Here is an 11496-nt window from a genome sequence, read left to right on the forward strand (position 1 = left end):
TATTCTCCGTTTCTCAAGCTGTTGTTGAGGCTGGGGGGGGGGGGGGGGGGGTCACGAGGGACTGTCTGCAGATGGCACCGTGGGATTTCTGGAAAGCAGGCATATGCTCGGCTTAATTGGAGCCCCCCCCCCCCCCACCTGGAGATGCATTTCCACGTAAATCCGGTCACCTTAAGCACTTATAAAGTGACTATTTCAAAAATATGTAAAATGAGAATTACAGCTTGCAATGAATTTTACTTTGTCCAACACAAAGACTGCAGCCAGCACTACAGAAAAATTCAAGGAAATACCAATTCCATTTAATTAATAACTGAGCGTTATTTCATAACTGGATATCATTTATACACCTTATCTCATATCATACTCTTAATTGCATCATATTCACATAGTATATGGATATCATTTTTTTTGGTCTTGTGTGTAAATCTTATTTGTGTGTGTGTGTGTGTGTGTGTATGTGTGTGTGGATCAATAACAAAATTACCCAAAGCTAACACTAACAGATGCATATGCTGTAACTGACTGTATTAACTCAAGACTAATAAGATTTCATTTTACGCGGATTTGTGAACAGTCCTATTGCTTCGTAAGGCTATTGTTTTGAAATCCATTCTCAACCCTTTAAACAACTGTTAATATTAGGATTAAAAGTTTTTTTTTTCCGTGAGAAAAGTGTTTAATAAATTTTGCCGAAAAGGACAACAAATATATAGGATGGACCGCAAGTGTATAAACTGCGCAAATCTAGCTGGTATTAGCCACTGCGCAGATCTTCACGCTTTGCGCTTAGCAAGCTTGCCACCTCAATCCTGATCCTTTTCTGACATCTAGCGGCACATTCTCAATCTGGCGGGTAGGTTGCGTAACATTGTTTTTCAAAGTTCAAATGGCAATGGAAGCGCATACACTCATGTTGACAGGTGCAAAGAATTTGTGCTGAAAAGGGACAAGGTGTGTTTGTTTATTTCCAGCTTTTGTGGGTGCATTTGTGACGTTTAATTATCGTCAATTTTATATCTACAGTTGTGTTTTTCCATCTGAAATTACCGACAATCGTGCAATGAATGCTTATTGTAGCATTAAGATGTTGGTTCTATGTTCTGTGCTTGGCTACATCATAATTAGATTTTTTTACTAATTATTGTCAACAAGGTTTTAGCCGTACCTCCCTCTAGTTAGGTTGTGTATAACCTCTTAATGTTTAATTTGCCCTAGAGATATCAGTGTCCCGGCTCTTTTGTTGATTTCAGTGATATATCAGTCTTTGTGGGCGCCATGTTTTAGATTTTTCCACTGTCATCTTCACTGGTGAAGTTAAGCAGGAACTGTGCCTGTTAATGCTCTGATCAATTCTAATCCCTGCCTTCATAACATCAGCTCACAGTGAAATCATTGCACAAAATGAAAAATGTGCACAACAAACATTTCAAAATGCAAAAGACACAAATAAATAATGCTGGATAAGAAGCGTTAAATGATGCAGAGGGGTCATCCTGAAACTTTTGTCACATGGGACAAAAACTAAGGGATTTACATCGTTTAGTCAATGTGGTTAGGACACAATTCAGTTTTTGAGACCCTTTTACAGCTTAATGAATGTAGAGAATGGGGGTTTTTGGCAGAAACACAGCATCAGTCATGAAGATGCTCATTGTGGGCTGGGTTACAGGGGGCCTGGACCCTATTCCAGGCAGCATAGGGTACAAGGCAGGGGTATAGTATGGATTGGAAGCTGGTCCATCACAGCATACATGTGCTCAGACACATACTCTGTGGGAAATTTCACTGGGCCTAACTGCATACCAGTAGACTGTGCAGGAATATGCATAAAACACACACTGCAATAAATCTGAATCGCTAAAACTATGCTACATTATTGTTACACTTCAAGTTTGGGGTGACCTATTTCATTTAGGCTTGTTGTTCTTGGGTGATCTCCTGACCAGAAGTAAACCATAAAAGCCAAGCCAGGGACTAAAACAGTGACACACAAAAGCAAAGCTTCATCAGAAACCGGGCTCAGTCTACACATTAACATCCGCAAGGTGCATGTGGAAAGAGAAACAGAAAAAAAAACAGTTTCGCTTGATCCACAGATACAATGACACATATCTGAAGCTCCCCTCATATCTGGCAGGAAGTTCTCAGTTTCCATATTTTTATTTATTATTTTTTTTTGGGCTAGTTGTTTTGATGTCATTTTGAGTGCTGGAAGAATGCCACATCTTTTATATTTCCAAAGTTGCTCTTTTTTCCACCAAGGATGTTAACAATGAAACAATTTCCAAGTGTTGCGTCAAGACAGCTGTCTTTAAGTGAAACCATATTTTTCAATTTGAAATGGAATAAAATAGAATTTTCATTTTTTTTCTGTTACCTGTGATGCTCTTTTCTTGAAATAAATGGCAAACTAACAATGCAGTAAAATGCAATTATCCCCATCAGACACCATTCAAATCACAAATAAACTGATCCATTTATTGTTTTCCTATGGACTGTTATATGTGACCACCACCAAATGTGCAGAAACTGCATCTGGGACACAGCGTGTCGGAAAGTCAAAGAGCTACTGTTGTAAAACTGACAGGCAGAAAATAATTTTAGATCAGTCGGACAACCTTGATTCTCAGGAAGAGCAGCTGACGGCCAGATGGAGACTGAAATTTTGTACGTCAGAACCGTTGAATGGTCAGCTAGCGGCTAAATCCCCACTAGCTGCCTACTTGGCAGTTAATAAGTCAGGTGATTGTTTCGCTGGGTGTTGTCGACGGTGACGCATGTCACTTGAAGACTTGAAGGCAGAGTGACTGCCTCAGTTTCCAGGTTGTTTATGATGTCTCTACATGCTTGAGGGGCCTGCAAAATGTGCTCATTAACTACACTCAGCCACACTGTATCTTTTCTTATCAACAAACACATCGACTGCTGCCGGCTCAGTGTGACAGCTGTAACCGGTGCTTTTCTATGCTATTTCAAAAAAGTAAAAACAATTCAAGTTGCACAAATATCCTTTCCTTAACTACGCCCTTCAGTTCTTGTTAAAAGCTAGATAGCAAATATGCAGCACAAATCTGAAGAATTGCCACACACCGTAACAACAGATGGAGCACTTAAAAAATAATTCAAACACTTTCAATTTTACATGCACTTGTCCAAAAATTGGGAAAAATATAAAGACGAAGGCTTCTTTCAACAACTTATTCAGGATTAGCTTAACTTAATCATTATCTAATCTATTTTGAGCAAGTAAACGAGTCCAGGATGAGTTGCTAATAGCATAACGAACCTTAGTCCTGCGTAACCGGCAACAGGGTTACCTAGCAACAGGGTCGTCTGACAGTCATGTTCCCATTTGTGAAACTAGGCCTTTCTGATGTATGTCTTTTGAATATACCCACATCTTTCCAAAGGAATGGCAGATCCAGTGTAACCACTCCGGAAGGATTCTGAGATGGCCAGACGCTTTAACACTTTGATCAGGAGTGTCGTTTTATAACAGTCCACTTAAAATACTGTTTATTGCGATGGTTGTTTGTTTGGCATTGACATTCACTAGTCAAATGAGGGTGACTCATTTTCCAGATGAAAGTAAATAAATAGAGTTACATAACATATTTACAGATACATCGTGGCTCCTCTGGTAGTATTCCCACATTCACATGTACTAAAGAATTCACTATAATTCCAGGGTCTTAGCTTAGCCTGAGCCCCAGGGTCTCCTCAATTCCATGTGCTTTTCTATGGCATTCTCTGCTCTCCTCCCTCAGGCCAAGAGCCCTGCTGTTCAGGTGGGACCGGGCCTTCGGCATTTCAGCACAGGCGTGAGCGTCCTGCGAAGCTTTGGCAAAGCATTCTGGTTCTTCTCCATCCGCCATATGCTTGGAGGGACAGACTGCTACCCTGACTGGATAAGCGGTCGCTGATAATGAAGCCAAATATATTTCGACTCACTGAGGGGAGGGACACCTATACTGTGGGGGGTGGCTTGTGGCTCAGCAGGTTGGGACTCTGTGCCCGTGATCCCACAGCAGAGAGACTGATGCCACCATTGGGCCCTTGAGCCAGGCCCTTGACCCCTGATTACTCCAGGGGCCCTGCACTCTCACCTGTAGCTGTGTGTATTTCTCAAAAGAGAGATAGATGAAATTTTTGAAAAACAGCATTCCAACGCACACTTATACTTTTACAAAGGGTAAATAAAGCATTATGACAATTCATAGGCAAACATTGTTTTCTGATGAGCCGAATGAAGGTCATCTTGTGGTCAGTTGAGGCACTTGCTGTTGAACCATTATTTATTTTTGGTTGTCCACCATTTTTTCTTGTAAAGGTGGCTTTCACATGAACAAGGTTGAAAACAGAAGTTAAGCAGAAGCTCTCTCCTACTCCTTTCGATAGCTCAGATAGGTTGGAGATCCTCCTAACCGTACAGAGCATCCACCCACCCATCCACTCATAAACACATCCGTCTCCAGTCTGTACATCTCATAGGACGTTTGTGCGAGATCCAGGATGACTATCTCATTCTTTTCTATGACTCCAACCTGAAAAATATACCAAATAATTCATAAGCCCAAGTAAAAATATTGTTTTAAAAGTGAAAATATTCTGACTTTTATATGGCTTTAATTGATTCGCTTGAATTTTATTTGACCTTTCTTTTTCCAACAGTACTATTAATTAAAACTGAAAGTTAATTTCCATTTTTTTTTATCTTCATTTTTCTAGGTCCTGAATTCATTAAATTTAAATTAGAGGTGTGTTTTATTTGCAGCAGTTGCAAATATTCTTCTTCTTTCGATGCCAAAATTCCTTTGATTTTAATTAACGGGAGATTTGAGGCACAGAAGTTTAGATGAAATGAGCAATGCAAAGAGGTTTTGTTTGTTTGTATTTTGTTTCCAGGTATTGTGCCGTCTCAATAATTACACTCGTCTTGTTATCTGGGTTGAATTTGCAGTTCCTAATGTCGTGTGAATGGCTCACCATTACAGGAATGTATAAGTGAGACTGACCGGCAGAGCTGTGAATAAATGCCTGCGACGGATTCACTCATTTTAGTAGCTTTAATTCAGTGGATCAAAGACATTTATTTCATTTGAATAATCAGCATCATTTTTAGTGTAGCCTCTGGAGTTCTGTACTCTAAAGACATGGAGGTGGAGGGGAGCAGGTTGGACAGGAAGCTGCATGTTTTTGTACGAGGCGACCAGCGCACTACGAGTTTACTTAAAGATACACAGGGACTACTTGCAACTGGACCCAACGTTGAGAGCAGCAGCCTGCAGGACATACTGGGTCTAATTTAGGAAGCACTTGTCTAGGGGGGTGTCTGGCTCAATGGGATAGGCTGCTGTGCCTGTTAGTGGAAGGTCTCTGGTTCAAATCACAGAATCAGTGGTGTGATTTTACCACTGAGCCCTCGAGCGAGGCCCTTAACCCCCAGTCACTCCAGGGATTGTCTGGTCCTGCTCTCCCACCCCAAAAAAAAAAAAAAAAACATCGCGTTGGATAAAAGCCTCTGTTAAATAAATAAGATGTTATTCCTTTAGTGGTTTAAACTAAGGAAGATAGAAATGCTTAATTTTCAATAGCGTATTGGTTTAATTTGGTTGCTATTATTCTGAGAAAATTAGGGCTGATAAATGTTTTTTTTCTCCTTCTTCTTCCAAAGAGACCAAATTTGTAATTTCACCACAGTAATCTTTTCTAGTCTTCTCTGCATGGACATGTTTGCCAGAGTTACAGAATGGGAATGGATGTGACCACAAAACCCCGAGTCATGCACATCTAGAGTGACTTAAAGGTGTTGTTCCTGAGGTCAGACTGAACCCCCATTTTAGACCATGGATGATGTCTCTCCATCAGCAGCTCCGACTGGGATCTGTTAATGTTTCACTGCAGGAGAGACAGCTAAAGTGCACCATTCTATTTTTGCCAGAAGGTTACATAACTGCCCTTCGGGGACCTGTGTGGTGCCTTAAGGCTGCCTGCATGGCAACAGGTTTATCTGTTGTTTCATGGGGTGCTGAGCGCAAAGTGCACAAAGCAGCCTAAATAAACTTAGGCAAATAAATAAAAGCCCAATCTCAGATGTAATACTTTATACTTTGTATTGCTTCAAAACATCAAAAAGCCTTTGGTGTTGTCAAGAAAGCCTGGGGGGGGAAAAAAACCTTCACAAGCTGGTTCTGACAGATACACAAAGCTGGGCCCTGTTTCAGTGTCAACCACACCTTAGGCGTGTGGCACCTTCTCCAGTCAGCCAGGTCTTCACAGGAGTATGCACAATTAATGCTTTCTCCAGCTAATTGCCCTTCAACACTTGAGGAACATCCTTGAGACTGATTTTTCTTTCCAAAAGTGGCACTCATCAATCAGTGTTGTTGCCTTGTCTTTAACCCTGCAAAGTGGTTTAATAGCAATTGTGAATTGGGGATTTAAAAAAAATGTGATGAAGGAACAGCAATGAACCATTAAACGGCAGCTTAATCCATTTGGTTAGCATTGTGATGCAAATTGTCATATAATAGTGACCCAATTTTAAAGAACACTTGACGATGACCTTTGATGTACAATGACCTTTAGCCACATAACTAAACACCCTTAAATAATCACGTTCAGACACCCATTTCACCTGCTCAGTATTAGGTGGGTGAATTGTACCATTGCTCTTCTGTAGATGATGGCTTTAGCAATATAGATGTTTTGTACCAGTAATGAAAGATTTCAATTAATGATGACTAGGGATAATCTCAAGGTTCAGAGAGAGAGTTATAAGGGAAAAAAAAAACAGTCATGGGTCCCTTAGAAGATGCAAGCAGTTATGAATCATGAATTCAATGATGTCCTGTTTTGCTTCTGTGTTTTAACAGCAAGGTGTGGAGTTTGTTCCATGTAATGTGAGTTTCCTCCAGGTACAGAATTCCAGTTCCCTCCCAGAACACAAAAACATGCAGTTAGGCTAACTGATATCTCAAAGATATGAAGTTGGCATAACTGACACCTCCAAGTTGTCTATAATATATGTTCAGTAGCCGCTGTTAGAGATTTTGGGCCCCGGAAAACATATCAAATTAGGCCCCCAGCCCAGAAAAATCCAATTATGTTCCATTTTTTAGGGCCCCTGCCACTGAGGGGCCCCTGGAATCACCCTAACTTCCACTCTAGCCGCCTTAGGCATTATTCTATGCATCTCAGCCACACATTCACCGTATTATGTGCCACTGCATTGTCATTCCATTTGCTTCTGTAAGGAATCTCTCTCTCTCGTGTTTATCTAATTCACCTTCAGGTGTGAAAATGGATATAAACCTGCTGAGCTTGTTTTCGATCAAATGTATAAGTGTTAAAAGCAGCTCGCGTGTGAACCCTGACAGAATCGCTTCTGGAGCCTGCGGATCGTTTGCCTTTCCACAGTCGTAACATTCTCATTTTGAAGTCTTTTTGCCATCTGTAGGTTTCATAACTCACACAAATCATTGTGCTCTAGGATATACACACAATAATAGCTTTGTTAACAACAAAAGACCTTCTTTCCCTTTTCTCTTGCAACTAGCAGAATGTAGTTTTGCTATTACAGAGGCTCTGTTCTGTGCCTTATCTTCTAAACGCTCTCCTGAGTTCACATTATTGTTCAGTAACCATGTTTCCCGCAAGTACATCACAAATTATTAGATTTCTTTATGTATTTTTATGACACAGGGTGATGTGATGGCTGAGTAGAGGGGAGGCATACCCTGGTCCACCCCAGGGGGGGTCGGGGTTTCGAATTCCACCACTGCTTTGCTTGTGGGGTTTATATCTTCAGCCCACAAGTTTTCATTTGAAAAGTGAATTGTTAGGTGAATGATCATCTATAAGTTGCTCACTATTTTGTTTGGTTACTTATGGTTAAGGTTAGGGCTGGGTAGAGGTTAAGGTTTCATGTTGGGGTTAGAGTTCTCCCCATAGAGATGAATGGAGAGTCCCCAGAAAGATATAATTGCAAACCTGTGTGTGTGTGTGTGTGCGTGTGTGTATGTGTGTGCAATACACTGGTATCCCATCCAGTGTGTTCCCCAGTCCTATAATTCCTGGGATGGAGTCCAGGCTGGCCATGACCTCGGACTGGATAAACGGCTGAAAGATGGATGGATTTATTGACGACATAAACACCATTCATTTCACATAATCCATTGTGATAAGTCATGCTGGTGAAATGAGCCCTAACTGATTCAATTCTGCAGCATTTCTTCCTCACTTTGTTTATAAAAATACTAGCTTGCTAAAAGCTTTTGACACTTTTCCATTGTGATTTCCTTTTATAAACTGATGAAGGCACTGTTCTTCAAAAGCTTTTAGCTGTTCTGTTTTTCTACAACCTCGTTAGATGTTTGGGACCATACTTCACATCGTGCCACTGAGCGGTCAACTCGGCTGTTTGCGTTTTTGGTAAGAGGTTTGAGTCCTCATCTTTAATTTGATGACTGCAGCCCTTGACGCTAAGGATGATCACAGAGGTTCTGAACGCTGCCACCTCGAGTGGGACCCTTCAAATTTGGCAAGAGACTGTGAAATAACATTCCATTCATTAGGTCTCTGGTATTCTCAGCCCATGTAAATTCATTTAAGCGCAAGTATGAGCCAACAGGGTAAAGGACGTCAGCTCGGGGCTGGAGTTCTGTGTCTTCACGGCAATCCAGCTCCACAGCCTTGATTGATATTAACAACACCCAGCCCTGCAACCACAGTATTAACACAAGACTCTTTTCACTTTTGTGATTTAGGTTCTTAAAGGGTTGATCTGTCATGCATGACCTGCGTTTATAATTGTTTTGTGAGAATCATCTCGGTAGGGTTTGTAAACAGCGATATGTGATACAGTGGACAAGAATTATGGGAAATGTGCATGCAAACAGAAAATACAAAGAACTGTTTCAGTGAATAAGAAAAGAAAAAAATAAAACGTGTGTAGGTGTTTGGGACTTAAACAGGCACTGGGCAGTAGACTATATCAGGTCATTGGACTAGTGTCAGGACTGTGGGAATATATATTTTCCATTATTTTCATTCAGCTGCTGAACTCTGGGTTCTTTGGTTTTGTTTGGTTGGGCTCATTTGTACTCAGTACTTCTGTCTTGCTCAGCTACATCGACTGCGTACCTGACAGAGAACATCCTAAGTCTTGTAAGCACTGAGGATTTAGAGACCGACCTGACATGTCAGGCTGTAAAGATCATGGTGTGCCTATTTGCTTATATAGTTGGATGTTCCTTAGCTTTGTCCTGATGTTGTGACGCCTGGTCACCAGACTCGTCCTTGTGGAGCAGCTGTCGACTCCTCTGATAAACATGCTTTACCCTACAGCTCTGGCTGCCCCTTGTCAAAAACATTTATATAACAATCAGAGTTGGGTAATTCATGTCCTGAGAGTAATAGTCCAAACCAGGATTTTGTTTCAACCAACCAGTTCAGCATAAAGAGTCACAGTCACAGAGTACTCAATTGGTTGGTTGAAACAAAATCCCAGGCTGGACTTTTACTCTCTGGACCTGAATTACCCAACAAATTAATACGTTACGATTTTTCATTCCATTCTGTGGGATAAATGTTAATGGTTTGTTGATTTGTATTCGATTTATTCGTATTGACTCATTAAAGATTTTGGTCAGGAAGCTTCACGTAGATAATAAGGAGTGGAAGTCATTCTATAGTAGTTCAGTATGGTATGAAAGTGGTATAATATTATGTATTATGTTGTAATAATGTAGGAGAAATTGATACTTACAGCTCTCTATGATTCATTCAACCATTTACTCATAAGCTTTTGGTGTTACTCTTACTTGAAAAACAAATGTTACACATGTTTAGCCATTATACAACAACAATTGTATTTAAGCATCTAAGCTCATAAAGCTTCTCCAATTCTGGAAACTGCTTTAAGACTGAATGATCGATAGCTAGCATGCTCGCATCACCTATTAGCTAGCTAACTGCAGCGGGAGTTATTTTCTGCCTCGTTTTATGTTCCTCATTCTTTTTTCGCTGATAGCTTATAGAGAAAGTTTATTGCATTATAATGCTAATGTTAACAAGGCAGTTTCCACAGTAGAGCCAACCATGCAGAGATTTTATTGCTGGGAAGTAAATGCCCACGATCTGCAACTGCTGACGGTTAACACGCAATCGCCATTTTCATGAATTTATATCCAAGACTCAACCATCTTAAACAACGTGTTCAACAACAAACAGAAACGTACTGTATATACGCCAGCTACAAGATCCAAGTACGTAATGCTGCCGTCAGTACCTGTGACCTCTAGCACACGACCTGCAATGACTGCAGTCCTGTTACGGCCTTATCTACTCTGGCCTGACCTCGTTATGTTCTCTTTGTTGCTCAGTGCAACTCCGCATGACATGCCATCAAACGCCTATTCTATACTGCTAGGGGCCCACCCGTTCCACAGTGCTGATTAAGCCATGGTATTTTCGCAGTTCTGCCTTCGTTTTTGACCCGCTATCCGAGCTGTTTGTTGGGGCCGTCATCCGGCAGATCCTTTGAGGTGCGGTCACCGTAGTAACCGCAACAACCCCGCATGAGCGTCTCCTTGCTCCGTTTTTCCTCCGGCTCTGGGACCGTAAGGAGGGGAATCCTTTTGTTTGAGATGGAGAGAGAGCAAAATCCTGCTTCCCGCCGGCCGCGTCCTACTCCGCAGATTTGATTTTCCCCCCTGACTGCCTGTCTCGTTCATTTTTAAGTTACTCTTTATGATATTTCCAGCGGGAAGGGTACAGCGGGCTGAGGCTTCCCTAAGGCTATTTTTCACCATCTGCGCCTTTTCCCTTTTCTCACCTGTGTTGCCAGTTTTTTTTCCCCATTTATTTATTTTTTTAAGCAGCTTTTAATGTATTTTTAGAGGCACTCCAGAAGGCCAGGCCTTGCCTCAGCCGTGCACTGCAAACCACAGGAGGACGTCTCAGGTCTCCGGCTAGCTTTTCCTGAAAGCCTGTCACTGAAGGACCACAGCATTAGTCACCGCTTGGACGGGCTTCGTCTAATGCCCGTCTAGATGTCATTTTCCGCGTTTTCATCCGTGCTTTCATTCCTCCTCGTACATGAAGCACTCGTCGCTACTCGCGTTAATAATTTAAGCCGTGTGCACACTGATGCTGATCCGTCCAGTGTGCCGTTTTGGTTTGCGTGGGACTATCTGGATTAAGCATGTCCCACATAATATTCTTTGTTGATGAAATTATACAACACAAAGCCTCCCGTTATTGTGTGTGTGCCTAAGTGCCATATGATGGACTGACATCCTGCCGAGGTGGTCCCCCTGCCTTGTGTACTGTGCAGCCTGGGATAGGGCCCGTGTTGCGTTCAGTACAGTTTTAATAATCACAGATGTACCACAATCAGCGGCTCAGTGGGTAGTTCTGTAGCCTCATGCCTCCGGGAGTGGGGATTCAGATCGCCGCCTCCTGTTCTTCTCTGTGTGGAGTTTTCATGAT

The sequence above is a fragment of the Paramormyrops kingsleyae genome, chromosome 10 (genome assembly GCF_048594095.1).
Source record: "Paramormyrops kingsleyae isolate MSU_618 chromosome 10, PKINGS_0.4, whole genome shotgun sequence".
NCBI classification, from domain to species: domain Eukaryota; kingdom Metazoa; phylum Chordata; class Actinopteri; order Osteoglossiformes; family Mormyridae; genus Paramormyrops; species Paramormyrops kingsleyae.